General features: G+C 39.9%; 1 pseudogene; it reads right to left on the bottom strand.

The window, feature by feature from the left end:
- Positions 1 to 5,337: 5,337 nt before the first annotated feature.
- The window catches only part of LOC101562699, a 21,071-nt pseudogene continuing 8,982 nt past the window's right edge, over positions 5,338 to 17,426 (bottom strand).

The raw sequence follows: 17,426 nt of genomic DNA, 5'->3' as shown, positions 1-17,426 counted from the left end.
GAGAGAGAATGATTTCAGTTGATTTTCCTGGCAAGAGCTCTGTTGTGGCAGCTTTCCTTTGGAGGGGCTTCAGCCATTCTCCTTGGCTGGGCTCCAGCCTTCACCTCCATAAGGCATGGCTGTTGTTCTCTTTGGAGGAGCTCTGGTCTTTGCCTTTGCCTTGTACATCCTCTCTTGGCTTTTGACGTGGACTCTTCAGCTTCTAGCACCAGCCTCTTGGCCTGCCTGCACCAAATCTGGCCTCCAGGATGGTCTCTTTGGCGTCCTGATACAGACTTCCACAGAACATTCCAGGAGCATCAACTTCTTTGGCTCTCTAGCATGCAGATAGATCACACTTGACTCAGTGGGTGGCTACTGTTCGCTAGTCGCATACATTTCTGTGGCTTGCGTTAAATGATTCTCTTGCAAATACCGAGTATGAGAAGCCCATGCATACATTCTTCTGTCCATTATATCCTCTACTCACATACTCTAGTGTTGACGACCAAGTTAGTGCTTCCTGGATCCAACTTAACAACCTCACTCTTCTGTATTATTTGTATTATTAGATCATGGGCATCTATATTTTAGCAATGTCCTAGCCAACAAGCTCCATCACTGTTTCAGATTAAAAGGAAAGGATGAACAACCGTGCTAAGTTACAGAAGCATTTGCAAGAGTTGCATTTTGGTCCCTTCCAAGCAGACATAAAAGTTAAGACATGCACTCTGTCCTGAGGAGTTCACATCTGTAGGTAATTTTTGGAGCCGTGGTTTCCTCACCTAAAAAGAAACTTCTATACACTGAGGAGAGTTGGCTTCAGAACTTCTAAGGCCTTCTAGTAGTCTGTGAACATGACTGGAGGAGGTTCATGGTCACTTCTTTCAGGTGGCAGACTGATGGGCTCTGAAGACCACAGAATTTATTGCAATAGGTGGAGTAGTTTCATGCTGGATGTGCCTAGATATAAGGGTGGTGCCTGTCTGCTCAACTTTATCCCTATGGCACTGGCAGTTAAAGGCTTGTTCCCTAACACAGAGAATAAATCTAGCTTATTGATTCTTAAAATTTTCCTGGAGGGAGTTCATTGGTTTTGTTCCTGGCTTTGATCTCTCCAAAGAGACCTGCAGGATAAGAACCTTGGAAGAGGTAGGCACTTAAACTGTGATCAGAGGCTTTCCTGCATGTCAGCTTTGAGAGGAAATAGAGTGGGGGTTCCAGGCATGTGTCAAGAGGATTTGGAGACCTTGAGAGGCCAGGGTACCAAAGCCACACTCCAAATATGTGTAAACTTGTAAATGCTCCATCTCCTGAAAAAACATTCATCTTGACATAAGTGTGGTCACCATAGAGCATGTATTGTTCACACTTTCACCTCAGGGGAACGCTTTTGGTTAACCACTAAGAGTGAGCCCCACTTCCCTCTCAAGTCCTCCCTGAGAAGTCTGCTCTACCATGGCATGCCTGCAGAGACTGGAACAGCAAGCAAAGTTAGCTGAGGTGACTGGCTGGCCCGAGGTCATCATGGGATTCTGTTGATAGTCTAAAAGTCATTTCACTTTTTCTTATGCTAATAACCCATGCAATAATAGACTTTTTAAGACTTAAATGACATAGCGTAAATGTCAAGCTGCCACTTGGGCATATCTCACATTTTCTGTTCCAATATAAATGTGTCAAAAGTCAGTGAGCTCTTGAATCCATTAAGCCTTCTATTCCTACTTGATATATCATAGTGATGTATAAATACATGTAATTACAGTACTCTTTTTCATAACATATTTTAAGATGTTCAAATGAAAGGCATTATTTAATACTTAATTTCTGAGAAATATAAAATGTATAATGATTATATGCTGTCTTTAACCTAAAATGGAAGTGTTCTATCTGTAATTGTATATTGCTACTTGATAGTTAGTGCTGTTTTTCCTAGATGGAGTGGGAGGGTAGTGACAGGTCATACCAACTTACCTATCATCTGTCTACTATCTTTCCATCATCTATCTCCCTCCCTGCCTATTGTGTTTCGACTGGAACAGTTCTGTAAGATGACAGAACATTCATTTATCCATCTCATCTATAGTTACATATTAAGTAGCCAGTATGCATTAAGCACTGCTCTTAATAGGGTACCCCAGTGAACAAAGACCACAATCTTGGACTTCCTGGAGCCTATGTTCTAGTGGAGGAGACAGACAAGCAAAGCATTTGGCTTGTTAGATAGTGGCTAGTGCTAAGAAGAAAACAAGGCAATTATTATCAGAGAAAAGCCCTGAAAGAGGAGAGAGGATTTGCCTTAACGATATCTATGGAAAGATGATTCTAGGAAAGGAGAAGTGTGTGCAAAACTCTGAGGCAGGAGTATGCTGGAGGGTTTAAGGAATGATGATGTTTAGGAGGTGCCTGTGGCTAAAACAGAAGTAGGGAGAAAGGGAGAAGGTAGTATAAAATGAAGTCAAAGAGATGGGAAATCTTAGGTCCTGGTGAGGAATGGCAGGAAAAAGCTAGAAGTTCTCGAGCAGAGAAGTGATGCAAGCTGACATTTTGACAGTATTACCTTGGCTGCTGTATTAAGACACGTTAGGAACAAGAAAGGAGGCAGGGAGGCCTGTCAGAAGGCTCAAGAGAGAAGATGGTGACTTGGACTAGTACTGGGAGCAAGATGCTTCCAGATTCTGAACATGTTTTGAAAGTGCAATTTGCTGACAGATGGGGATAGAGAACATGAAATAAAACAGAGAAGCCAAAGACAATTTCAGTTTTGGACCTGAGTAATTGAAAACATGGTGTCTCTATTTACTGAGCTAGGACATCAAGGAAGAGGAACAAGCTTTGGACGTGAAGTTCTGGAATTCGCTTTGGACACAAGTATGAGATGCCTATTAGAATTCTCATAGGGATCAAACAGAGTTGGATCCAGTATAAAGGTCTGCCATTCAAGAGAGTAACCAGGACTGGAGATAAAGATATTGGACTGAGACTGAACTTCAAGCAATGAGCTGGGAGAGTGTGGGCAGGGAAGGAAGCCCTGGACCAAGCTTGGGGTACCCCAGTGCACAGAGGCTGGGGAGACAAAGAGGGGAATCTGGAGAAGAGAAAAATAGCCAGAGCAGCTGAGGACAAAACCAATCACTGAGAGCCTGCTGTTTTGCCATGGAATAGGACAAATGAAGCAGTTTATTTAAGACATTTAACATGAATTGTAGTATATTTAAGAGGATGTCTACAATTTGACCTGGAAATCAGCTAAACTCAAATTAAAAGAATTGTGTGTGTGTGTGTGTGTGTGTGTGTGTGTGTGTGTGTGTGTGTGTATAGCCAGATTCGCGTGCCCCGGGGACAGGGCTGGCGTGGTATGTTGTGCTGGGGATCAAACCATGGTTCCTGAGCTCACCAAAAATTGCCTAAGCAGACAGTTTAGACCGCTGAGCTATCTTGCAGGCCCCTAAAAGAGTAATATATCATGTTATTCATTCAATTCCAGAGTCTATTGGGGTATGTCTTCCACAGTTTCTTCCACTCTACAAGAGGAGGTACAGTAAAGTTTAGGGTTCAAATTATTTGATTTCAAAAGTTTTGAAGGAGAAGAGATAGCCACCTAGGGGGGGTGGGTCATAGGAACAATCTGTGCTGGAGAAAAGCAGATACCATAAGGTGGAGGCAAAAAGACTTTCATATGGAGGATAAGAAAATGTAGCTGAACTACAACTCAGCACCTAGGGGCCTGTAAAGGAATTGGACCACCCCTGGTTACTTATCCAAGCCCCACACCAGACCGGGTAGCACAAGAGAGGGTGAGGGAGGGAACCTTCCCTTCACTGACCGACTGAATAGACTCACAGTCACTCGGACCTCCTCCCAGCACAGCAAGTGAAATCCATGTAACTCACCTGGGGACTCATAGAAGTGGAACACCCAATAGGCACAACAAATCTCCACTCACAAACAATAGCAATCCAGCACCTGCTAGTGGCAGCACTGTGCTGAGACAGAGGGCTGGTCCTGCACAGGATACAGAGAGAGAGAGAGAGAGAGAGAGAGAGAGAGAGAGAGAGAGAGAGAGAGAACAAAAGTTACATTTTTTGTTATATAGGTCTTGCTTTATTTTGGTCTTAACCATCCAGCAGAAAAGTGTAGAAACGAAGTATGAAAAGTGAAGCCATGTTAATATGCCGAGCAGTGGAAGGCTCAAATCAACAGATTCTGGCATTCCCACTCTTGTGGTTAAGCCACTACTATTGCGGACTACTGGACTATATTGGAATATTTTGCTGAATTCATGCACCTACAGTATTTGGATAGCAATGGAATACCCATCTCTGATACAACTAAACAAAAGAAGGAGATATAAATGAAGGATAATTTTGTATCTGTACATACAAAATAGAATAAATATATAGCTACTTTCTCTTAATTCAATAAGAAGAAAGATTTGTACTAATAGTGTTTAGACAGGACATCATGTCTGCATCTTATGCTAAGAATGACTACTACAAAGACAACAATATGCAATGTATTAATTGCTGTAACTCTCCTACCATTCTGTTTTGAAGCTGTCTCATTGCAATTTTTTTCTCAATAAAATTAATTAAAAACAAACAACCAAAAAACCACCCCCACATACAATAAGAGTGCTGCTGTGGGGCATTTAGCCCCCATCCGCAATTGTGGGGACTCTCACGGGAGGTGGCCAGCATTTCCTAGCCGGGATTGCAGCAAAGAGCACAGCAGTAGGAAGCAGGGAGACCTTCAAGCGCAGCCAGTGGCGCCCAGGTCAGAGGCAGGGGCGACTGGGGAAGCCGGAGCAGAACAGCATCACTTCCGATTTCTCCAAAAGTTGGAGGGGCTGGAGATGGCGTGGGGTCCCTGTCCACTGCCCTGCACAGGCAAAGAGCCACGTCTGGGGCACACGAGGTTCCGTGGGCGAGCCTTAGACAGTCGTGAGGGCAACCGGATGCTGAGTGTGCCAGCACCAGCTGCCTTCTGGTCAGGAATTAGCAAGGAAAGTCCGGAAGGAAGACACTGAGAAGCCTGCGATACCCATCCCCCAAATCAACGAAGACATCTAGATCCAAGACCTGCAATGGGTCCTGCCCCAGCACAGCTCGCAACCAGGCCACATGTTTGGAGAAAGGAAGTCCACAAGGCTTCAGGAAACCCAGTGGTCTGCCGAGCAGTGGCTGCGCTTCTGTGTGGAAACTTTATTTTTATTTCAATTGGGGTTTTCTGGCTGCTGTAGTTATTATTTCCTTGCCTCTTTGTTTCCTTTGAGTCACATGAGTTCTTTATTTTTCTTTTCTGTTTTCCTGTTGTTTGTTGGTTTGTTTGTTTCAGTTCTGCAACTTTATTTCCAAGTTAGTTCTCGTCCACATTCACTGTCTGGAGATTTTTGAACGTGGTAACAAGGACGTAGGTTACCAAGGTATATAGCTTGTTTGGTGAATCTTCATCCTCATTCCGTTTCCTGGACAACCCTACACGGATACGATATGGAACATCCCTTATTCCTTTGGCCCAGACAGGTCTGTTGAGCCTGGTGACAATGCACATGCCTGGAGTCCCCATTTCCTTCATGGCAAACTTCCAGATCTCCTTAAGTGTGCGAGGGGCGCGCTGCTTGAAGCCCACTCCGTGGTTGCGCTTGTGAATGTTGATTGTGTATTCTCGGGTCACCACCTCGTAGATGGTAGAATGGCCCTTCTTCTCACCGCTCTTCTTTGCGGGAGTCATTCTGCCGGGCTCAAGTTGGAAAGGAAGAGCGTGGTGGATTGTGGGAAGGAAGGCTGCCTCCTGATTTGTTTTTAATTACAGAAAGTGACTCATCTGGGCTAAAGTTGGGAAGGGAGCCTTGGAGATATTTGTCGCTGATAAGTTGAAAGGAGTCAACTATAGGCAGCAAGTCCCAAGGGAGAAATGGCCCTCTTTGTTTTCCCCCCAAACAAGTTAGACAATGGGAGAGGTTCGTCTTCTAAGATGGGTTGAATGAGTGATGAGGGGATACTCACAGTTTTAGGTGTTACAGGTGGTTAGGTCACTAAGGGAGGTCCGAGGCTTGAAGTCCACTCAGAAGGGCTGGTGGTGGACTGGGGCAGGGCCCTGGCTGGGAGGGACCAGCAGATGCCTTGGCATCCCTCCCGGGTTTCGGCGCCAAATGTGAGGTACGAACCCATGCAATCAACCAGACCAGGCATTCTGACACGAGTAGAAAATTTATTGGGGGCATCAAGCAAGCTGACTGTCTAGTGGACCAAGACAGCAGCGAATGAAGCGGGGGCAGGAGACTTAATAGGATCTTTTAGGGAGGGTAATCACGGGCTGGAATCGCTGAGGGATCTTGGCAGGGCTACCTGGTCTGTGGGGGACCTTTAATGTTAACAAAGGAGAGTTTCATGGTGGACCTGTTCTGCGGTTTTGGGTTTGGCTCTGCGTGGGGCCAAGGAGGAGAAAGTTGGGGGGCAGGGTGCCAGCACAAGCCCCTGGCTACTGTCAACAGTAAAAACACCACCATAGGGTTTTACTCTGAAAGTGAATCCTTCCACATTGCAGCACACAGCTTGAGAAGGAACCTGGCACAACACGCACCATATAGCCAGAGAGAGAGAGAGAGAGAGAGAGAGAGAGAGAGAGAGAGAGAGAGAGAGAGAGAGTTTTATCAGGTACCATTTCAGGAAGGGATTGATTATTTATTAACAAGCCACAGAACAATAGCAAAACACCTATGTCAGGGCTCCTGGTTACCCTCACACAAGAACTAGGTAAGAGACAGTGATGGGAGATGGTTGCAGTCAGGGAACAACTAGACCTGAACCTCCAGAGAAGTTTAAATTCAGGCTGGGAAGGATATAGGGCACTGCTCTTCATGGAGGGGGAAGGCCCTGTGGGTATGTTTTTTCAGGGACATGTCCCAACCCGCGGGTTAGTCAATAAGGACCCTAGAGGGGGAGTGGGGATGAGAAGGGACAGGAGACACAAAGAATGGAGACAAGACAGGATTCTGATCAAGTCTTGTTTATTCAGGGGAGGTGCTGGGTATATATAGGGGGTGTAGGAATGAGGAAGTCTCGGCTCTTGGGGTCAGCAGGTATCTAGGCAACGGGGGAAGGTGCCATCTCTGGGGCATAGCACGTGATTCACGGGGAATGGGCAAGGTGAGAAGGACTATAAACTTAACTCAGCAGGGGAATAGAAACTTAAGAAAATGGCTGACACTATTATAAAATGGACACCACTTAATGGCTTCCCACAGAGAGACACAGTCTGAAAATGCTGGCCGTAAGTCCAGTGGGAGGTCTACAGCTAGCACGGATCTGATTGCATTCCTAAGCTATGAACACAAGCAAGCACACACTTTGGCTTGGAAGGCTGAGGGCACTTCACAAACCCGTAGTCCATAAATCTAGGTGGAGAAAACTATGACTTGCTAGATTCCAAAATTGCAGAGCCTGGAGAGAAACCACTCATTCAAATACACAGAAATCTTTCTTTCTTTCTTTTTTTCTTCTTTCTTTCTTTTTTTCTTTTTTCTTCTTTCTTTTTTCTTCTTTCTTTTCTTTCTTTCTTTCTTTCTTTCTTTCTTTCTTTCTTTCTTTCTTTCTTTCTTTCTATGTCTGTCTGTCTTTTCATAGAAGTGACAAACACATCCGTGTTCCAATAATGTTGCATCCAATCTTCTCTGATCCTACTCTTGGCCGCAGTCTGAGCCTGCGCACTCACTTCCCCATCACCTCAACAAGAACACCTTCGTACGTGCCACACAGTCCTCTCTGGTGCACTGGTCCGGCTGGCTTTGCACCTAGACCTTCTTTGCAGGATCTAGCTCCTTGTTAGGCTCTCTGGGGAAGAATCAAAAGTGACCCTCTCTCCAGGAACAGACCCATCTGGGGGAGCCTTTTATTCCTTTTCAAATTCCTGTTGTTTCTTTTTAACTTTCTTCTTTTCCTGACTTGTTGTGCTTTGTTATCATTATCTAAGTCTATGAATTGCCTTTTACTCCTTCATAGGGTGCTTTATCACACTTTTCTGTTCTCCTCATCTTCAATGCTTCATTTTCAAACTTTTCTTTTTCATTCTCCCTTCTATCTTTACTAGCAAAACATTAAGCTTTAATGATCTTAACATACTGATCTATGTTATTGCTGGTGAATTGTTTTCTATTGAAGGTATAGTTGTTACATTTAGTAGATATTTACCGTATGTTAGTATTTGGCTTAGTGTTTATACAATAATTCTAGAACTCTTTTCTGTAGTAAAGAATAGCACATTCATATAGTATCTCAATATCCAATTTATCTCTGATAATATTATTGTTTCTAATTTAGTTTCTTGGCCAGGATGGCATAGCTATTGCTATTAATAGGCTTTTTCTTTAAGCCTTGATTGCCTTTATGGCATTAAAAGTACTGTAAGTCTATTCACAGAGAGCTGGGGATTAGGCTAATTACACTGTAGCATCTCCTCCTAAATGAAAAGAGGCAGTCAAATCTTGGGTCAGACACAAAGGCCTAGAGTTAGCCAGACATAGAATGCATCACTGAAAAGAAAGTAGACACACACTTAAGAGATCTCTATACTGACAACAAAGTTTTTCCACTGCACCCACAAACCTCAGTGCACACATACAAAAATACAGTAGAAACAAGAGCAGAAAAGGCAACACAATGCCTCCAAAAACTCCCAAGTGTTCCAACACTGACCCCTGGGACACTGAGGGAGAGAAAATCAAAAGCCACAGTGCTGAATTATTCAAAATGATAAAAGAACATATTTAAAACAGATTAATAACATCCTTGAAAAGCACAAAGATGCCGGCCCTGCCCCCGGGCATGCTGAGCCAGTGATGGAGCCTGGGCATGGTGGCCCGCACCTGTAATAGCTCCTCAGATGACATAAACAGGCAGATCCAACCTAGTAGTGAGACCCTGAACACCCTGTAGACCCTTCCCTAAAATACAAAATAATAATAATAATTAATAAATAAATAAAATTTTCACTGAACGTATGGGCAGCAGAAGCAATAAATGTGAGGAGAGTGTCAGAATTAGAAGAGAGGACTGACATTGGTGACCAATTTCTCAAAGAGATCATGAAAACCAAAAGAGAAAATAAACAATAAATCCAACAACTGATCCAAAGATTAGTCTAAGATTAGCTGAAATTAATGGAAAAATCAAGACAGCACAAATAGGATGAAACAAAAACTGTTTATAGAAATAACAGCAGGAAACTTTCTAAACATGGGTTAAAAATTTAACCTACAGATAATGGAAGCATATAAATCCTAAATATCAATGATCAGAAGGGAACTTCTCCAAGACACCTCACAGTCCAAATCCTAGAAGCCCTGCGCAAGGACAGAATCTTAACAATGGTTAGAGAAAAGCAACAAACCACTTATAAAGGTAAATCACTTGAATTATTCTGTCCCTTATATTTTATATATTCTACTTTCCCATTGGGAAATAACACTTATACTCAATCCTAGTACCATAATTCTAGCATGGCACCATGAATCAATCCCAGCGCGGGGCCAGGGAGATGGCTTAGTGAAATAAGCGCTTCCCTGGCAAGCACAAAGGCCTCAGTTCAATCCCCGGTTCTGCAAAAAAAGGTAAAAAAAAAAAATAAATAAATAAATAAATAAATCCCAGCACCACACACTTTAGATTCAGCTACCTCTGAAAAGCTCTACTATGACCTGCTGAGGCTTTGGGGTACATCCGAACGTAAGCCATAACAGATGGAACACAAGAATTTCATGAAACAGGAGCCCCAAAACAAGCAGAAATATTAATCTCATGTTCAGACAAAATAGACTTTAAACCAAAACAGATCAGAGGAGGCAAAGAAGATCATTATATACCTGTTAAGAGAATAATTCAACAGAAAGAGATAACAATTATAAAAAATATATACACCAAATGTCAGTGTATTCAACTTCATAAAACACACTAATGGGCATAAAAGGTCAGATAAACATCAACATAATATATTGGGGGACCTCGGTATCCATCTGTCACAAATAGAGCAATTAGACAAAAGAATTCAACAGAGAAAAATCAGAGAAGCAAACCTTCAAGGAAATGGACTTAATACATATATCTAAAGTGTTCTATGCAACAACAGAATAACATTCCTCTACATGGCACATGTAACTTTCTTCACAATAGAATGCATCTACACATTTGCTTAAGTAAATGCAAAAATATCAAAATTGTACGGTGTATACTATCAGGTCATAGTGCAATAAAACTACCAATCAATGGCAGAACAAGCTGCAGAATTTTTGCAAGTACATGGAAACTAAGCAATACTACTGAACAATGAGTGAGTCATATAAAAATTTAGATGGTTCCTAGAATAAAATGATAATGCCAGTACAACACACCACAATTTACGGGAAAATGCAACTGATTCTAGGAGTAAAGTTTATAGCCATGAATGCCCACATCAGAAAAATAAAGTGAGCTGAAATAAATCATCTAATGTTATATATTGAGTTCATAGAAAAAACAGTAATCCAAATCCAAGAAAGAAGTTATTAAAATAAGAGCAGAAATTAATGAAATTGAGACTAAACTAATAATGAAAAGAACCAATAAAACAGCTTGATGTTTGAAAGAAAAATAGACCAAATAGACAAACCTAAGGCAATTTTACCAAAAAGGGAAGAAAAAACCCAATTAGATGCAAGTAGAAATGAGAACAGAGACATCAAAATAGACACTGCAGAAATTCAGAAGATTATTAATAACTACTTTGGAAATCTGTGCTCAGTCAACTGGAGAATACAGAAGAAATGAATAGATTCCTTGATACATTGAATTATCAAGATTCAATGAAAAGTTATAAAAATCTTAAGAATCTAGTAACAGGCTATGAAATTGAAGCAGTAATAAAAACAAAATATCATGCAGCTAAGCCCAGGACATGATTCACCACTGAATTTTAGAAGACCATTGGGGAAGTTATAACACCAATACTCCTAAAATTCTAACAAAATTGAAAGGTACAGATTAATTCCAAAGTTATCCCTGGGGTGGGGATGTAGCTCAGTGGTATAGGTGCCTGCCTGTTCAAGGTTCCACAGCTCAATACCCAGTACTACAAAAAACAAAACAAACAAACCAAAGTTATCCCTGGAAGCTAGCACCACCTAGATTTCAAAACCAAAAAGGACCCACACAACAACAAAAGTCTGTAACAAGGTACTGGAAGTTGTACCTTATCTTTGACAAAGTACCAAACACCTTCACTAGAAGAAAGATAGCCTCTTTAACAAATGGTGCTAGGGAAACTGGCTGTCCACACATGATAAATTGAACCTAGACCTGTCTCTCACATCATGCACAGAACTTAAATCAAAATAGATCAAAGATCTAAATGTTAAACCACAAACATTTTACCTGCTAGACAATAGCATAGGTAAAACTATTGAAACATAGGTATAGGAAAGTGCTTTCTAAACAAAACCCCAATTCCACAAAAAAATAACATCAATCATCAATAAATGGGATATATAAAATTATAAAGTTTCATCAAAGCAAAGGAATCAACCAACAGAGTGAAGAAACAACCTACAGAATAGAAAAAATTTTGCCAGCTACATCCATCTTAAGACAGAAGACTAGTCCATTTTGGACTATAAAGAACTCAAAAAGTTAAAATTTCCAGTTAAAAATTGGACACTCAAATGAATAGATACTTGTCAGAAGAAATACAAGTGGCCAATAAATGTATGAAAAATTCCCCAACACCTCTGACAAAGAGAAATGGAAATTAAAGCAACACTGAAGTTATATACTGAAGTTATATCTCACACTAGAAAGAATAACAACCATAAAGAAATTAATTAATAACAAATGTTGGTGGGGCTCTGGGGTAAAGGGAACTCTTCCACATTGTTAGTGGGAATATAAATTAATACAACCACCATGAATATCAGTCTGGAGACTCCTCAGTAAACTAAAAATACAAATTCTATTCAACCCAGCTATTTTCCCTTGAAGTATTTCCCCCAAAAAGTTAAACATACTACTAGAGTGATACATGCATATCCATGTTTCTATCAGCATAATTTATAATAGGTAAATTTTGTAATCAGCCTATATATCCATCCATAGCTGAACTGATACAGAAACTGTGATATTTATACACAACTGATGATTACTCTGGTATAAAGAAGGGTAAATTTGAGTGATGGGTAGGAAAATGGATGCACTTTGAATCTATGATATTAAGTGAAATATGTTAGACACACAAGGTTATAAACAGCATGAATTCTCTTATGTGAGAAATCCAATGCATAAATAAATTAAAGAGCAATATAAAATACAAATAATAACAATAGAGAGAATTCAAATGGGAAGGGGAGCAAGAGATGAGGAAGAGGGAGAGGGGAGGAGAACAGAACTTTAAAAAGAATTAAGCTTTCACTTCAACTTATAAGTTGTATGTGCTAACTTCCTACAATGTGCAGAATCATCTTGTATCACATGTACTGAAAAGCGTTTGGAAGTTTTTAGGCATATATGGGTGATATAATAATCAAAAACTGTCAACATATGCAATAAATAATACCAAATTACTATGTAAATTAATTTTGCTACTTGAAAATATATTTTCATATTAATTCTGGAGTTTAGAGGAATCAGACTTTGTGAAATGCACCTCTTATCATTAGATAATGCTCAGCTCCACCTGAGAACATCTAGGAAAAATATTCAGGATAGTAGGAATGCTGCATATTCAATGTGTAGGTAAGCTTAGTTGAGAAATTCAAAGAAATATAACAAAAGTGTTATAATGAAGTGTCAGTGAAGTATTTGAACATCATAACCATTACTTGTTAAAGACAACAGTTAGTTGTCTTGTTGAAACAGTTCTGTTTCAACAAGAAAAAAGTCTTTCTCTATTCCAAAGAGAAATATAATAATAGTTTGCTTAGGCTCTCATCTGAAGCCCTCTATAATTATGCTACTAAAATTAACCATATACTTCAAGACGTGACTCAATAGCAATTTTATCATAATGAAATACACTTCATTCAGTAGTGCATGGTGTTGTGATTTCCTTTCCAAGATTTGAAAAGCTCCTTAAAGAATGCATGATAGACACTGGTAAAGGAAAATGAGTAATAAAGTACTCTCTGAAGAGAAAGCCTCATGAATTAAATATGGGCAAAATGCTCAATAAGGATTTTTGGGGATCTAAAATGTACTCTTTTACTATGATTCAATACAAACTGAACATATGCAATGATAATGATCATTGTGAGAAGAAAATGTTTCCAACTCGTAGGCCAGAAGTCTGCTCCTTTCTTCTGGTAGAAAATTGTTTTCCTATGTTTAACTTTGTGCATTGTCAGAAGACTAGACTTTTACTGAGAACTGGACTTAGATCCAGATACACACTTATTCCCAGCAAGTGGCTTCACTTAAATGTTTTTCTGTATATCTTCTGCACACTTCCATCATTTTTATAAGATGCTTGTGAAAGACATTGTAGGGGGTGACTGAAGCTGGAAACATTTCAGTCTTGAGAAAAATATCTTGCCTCAGACAGTTCCAGTCTTTAGTTGTTAGGAAACCCTGTGTGTCTTGATACTAATTTTAGAAGAAGTATAAATAAATCCCTATTGTGATTGTTCAGTTTCTCTTCTCTCATCAGGAGAGAGAGAGCTCCACCTGACCTCAGCTTTTGCCTTTTGTCTATATTTCTTTATCCCTTGCTATTTTTCCCTAAGACCATTACGAAATGTTCAGGTCATGGCAAGATACGAAGATGTCATTCTCACTATAAGTGTTGTTCAGTGGTGGAGTACTTGCTTAGCATGCATAAGGTTTTGGGGTTCACTCCCAGCACCACACACACACACACACACACACACACACACACACACACACACCACAAGATTTGGGAATCTAGGAAACTTGTTAATTGTATATGGGATCAGAGTGGATGTGAATAGTACTGGCTACTAGCATTATGAGCACATAGATGTGTTGTATAGTTAAACGTGTGTCCCACAGTTTGTTCTTTTTCTATTCTCTCTCCTAGACTGGTTACATAGTCTTTCTTGGTGAAACTTGTTGGTGTCAGTGGGTCTGATTTTCCAAAGTCCTTTTAGTAACTTGATTACAATGAGTTGCTCTGTTTCTGTCAGTAACTGATTGTTGTACTTGTTAGCAGACTAATACTATGCTATGTTATTTTAAATATCACTTGCATTAAATATTATAATATTTTTATCTCTGAGACAGCAGAGTTTGTGAGAGGAGAGAAAATATGTTCTCTGTGTTTCCTCCACTATCTCAGGGACAGCAAGGTCTGTGAGAGAAACATGATACCATGCTTTTGGCTTCCTCCATTATCTCAGGGATAGCAGGGTCTGTGAGCAGAGTGACAATGAGGCCTATGAGAGGAGTTTGAGTCCATGCTCTGCACCTAGTCCATTACCCTGGGAAGGCTGTGTCTGAAAAGGGAGTCTAAGGACACATGCCTTTGGCAGGTGGACTGACAGGAACTCCAAAACCTGAGATGTAGGACAACAGACGGCCCAGGTGGAGGAGTACACACACCCTTTTGGAGGGACAGAGTAATCAGTGAGACTAGCAACATGGAAGTGTCTAGAGCAGCAGGAAGGCACCATTAGTTAGACTCTGCAGAACTTCACTAACAGAAGATCAGTCCCAGTTCCCACATCCAGAGGCCAGGATCAGCTCCACACCCAGCACATTTAAGGCAGTAAATTTGGTCGTGATCACAGAACTGTAAAAACAAGAGGTAGTTTACTATGTTCATTAGCCTTTGTTTTTTCTTTCTTCTTTTTTTCCTTTTCTTTCTTTCTTTCTTTCTTTCTTTCTTTCTTTCTTTCTTTCTTTCTTTCCTTCTTTCTTTTCTTTTTTTTTTGTATTTAGGACAGGGTGTACAGAGTGTACAGGGTCTCACTGTGTAGATCAGACTTGTAGTGATTCTCCTGTTTACAGCCTTCCAAGTGCTGGGATTGATTACAGGTGTGCACCACCACGCTCAGTCTTAATCGCCATCTCAGTGTGCCCCAGGGCCAGAGCCGGCATGGCAGGCCTGGGGCTCGAACTCCTGGCCTCTGCATCTGCCTAAGCATGCACTCTAATCCACTGAGCTATTTAGTCAGCCCTCTTCATTCTCTCTTGTTTGATTGGGTAGCCATTTCATGTCTGGTTGGATGGCATCTTGTTTATTTTGTACTCTGTATTTGTATATGGCTTTGTTTTTTCTCCACTTTCTTGGGTCTCCTTTCTCTTATTTTTTGTTTTCTTTCTGTTTCTTCCTTCCTTTTCTCATTGTTTAGATTTCTCACCTTTCCTTTTAGTTTTCTTCTATAGATCTTTTTTCTCTCTTTCCTCAATTATTTCTTGAATTTAAACTTTCGAGTGAATAAACATAGTTTCTGCCCTTTCTGACTACTGATTCATGCACTATTTCATTTTTTTTTCCTTCTGCATCCTCTACTTTCCCAAAATTCAGCTATCAGCCATTAATCTCCAGGCCTGACTCTACTATATTTGACCTCACTCATCAGTTTAGCCTATCCCTACCCATCTTAACACCCTGTTCCCTGAAAAGGTTTAAAATCACCTCAGTACAGCAAAATCACTTCATACATGCACACAGTATATTTTTGTTATATAATCTTAGAGTTTGCACCTGATGTCAGAGGTAACAGATTAATCACTAATATAGCCTATCAGTAATTAAGCTGTACTTGAAACTGTTGTTATTAATTGTACTATATTAGCCAGGATGCCATACGTGTTATAATCAGCTTCTCTCCCCTATATGGCACCACTGTGACTCTGTGAGGTCATAAACATCACCACAGACCAATCCCAAAGGATCAAAAGCTGAGCCAAATAGTAATTTTGCATCCTTTACTAATTGGGAAGGTATGATCTTGGGATAACTATAAGAAACCATTTACATCTAGAAGACATACCCGAAGAACAGATATCCTCTAAGGGAATCTCAGTACTGATGATGATGCTATACATCATAAAAAATCAGCAAAGTAAACAAAATTAACCAAAAATAGAAAATGAAAGGACACAAACCCAAACCACCATCCCACCCTGGACAAACCAGAACTCAAGGCTATAGATGAAATTGGAAGTTAAACACTGGAACTTGCTGAAATGTTAGCAATAAAAATAAAAATAAAAAAGTGGGAGAGGCTAAGGAGAAAATAACCTCTCAGATAAGGAAAGAATTGATAAAAATCAAAGACACTGAGGAAAACAGATTAAAAAAATATATGATCTTAGAAAAATGATGGAAATAAAAAATGCTCAATATAGGAAAGAAATGGAATCCATGAAACATATCTAAAAAGAAATACAAGAGATTAAAATCTCCATTGAACCTATATGCAACAGATTTAATGAAGGAAAGGATAGAACTTCAGATTTTGAAGACAGAATTGCAGTTAGTGATCATGGAAACAAAGATACCTTTAAAAAGAGCAAGAGCAAGAGACCATAGAAAAAAATGAACCCAACAGCTACAAGACAAAGCAAAGAATAACATTAGGTTGACTAGGGTCAATGAAAAAGCTGGAGACGATTCCATAAACAAATAAAGCTCTTCACAGACATAATGGCAGGAAAATTTCCAAGCATGGGAAAGAATTTGACATACAAATAAATGAATCATATAGAACTCCAGTCATGACCAAAATAAAACTACACCAAGACACATAATGATCAATATACCAGAAATTCAGCACAAGAACAGAATATTAAAAGATGTTTTAAAAAGAAACAGATCATCGTAAAGGGAAGCTCATCAGAATCATGGCAGATGTGTCAACATAAACCTTCAAGTCAAGAAGAGCTTGAAATATTTCAAGTCCTGAAAGAAAACAACTTCCTATCCAGGTTGACATACCTTGAAGAGCTATCTTTTAATATTAATGAATAAGTAAGCTACTTCCATGACAAAGAACAACTGAAGAAATTCATGACCATGAAACCAACCTAAAAAGCATACTGAAAGGTATTCTGGCCAGAGATAAACATGCCCACCATTCTAAGAATAACAGCAGAAACAAACTACCAGGCAGAGCAAGCAATTAAATAGAGGGGAAAAGCAGAGAACAAACAGCAGGAAAACACCATGACAAAGATAGGCCAATAAGTATCAGTCATAAGCATCAATTTAAATGGCCTCAGTTCACCAATAAAAAGAAATAGACTGGCATAGTGGATCAAGAAACAAAATCAAACAATAAGCTGTATACAAGAAATACATTTAATGCAAAAAGAAATTCTGAGACTGAAAGTCAAAGGATGGAAAACAATGTTCCATGCAACAAGAACCCATAAAAAAACAAGGATAGTTATTCTGTTTGCAAACAATGTAAACTTCAAATAAAGAATGATCAAAAGAAATAAAGAATGTCACTACATACT

Source organism: Octodon degus, unplaced genomic scaffold, assembly GCF_000260255.1.
Source record: "Octodon degus isolate 3935 unplaced genomic scaffold, OctDeg1.0 scaffold00048, whole genome shotgun sequence".
Lineage (NCBI taxonomy): Eukaryota > Metazoa > Chordata > Mammalia > Rodentia > Octodontidae > Octodon > Octodon degus.
The sequence above is the reverse complement of the archived record's forward strand: the minus strand, read 5'-3'. Positions and strand labels throughout refer to the sequence as shown.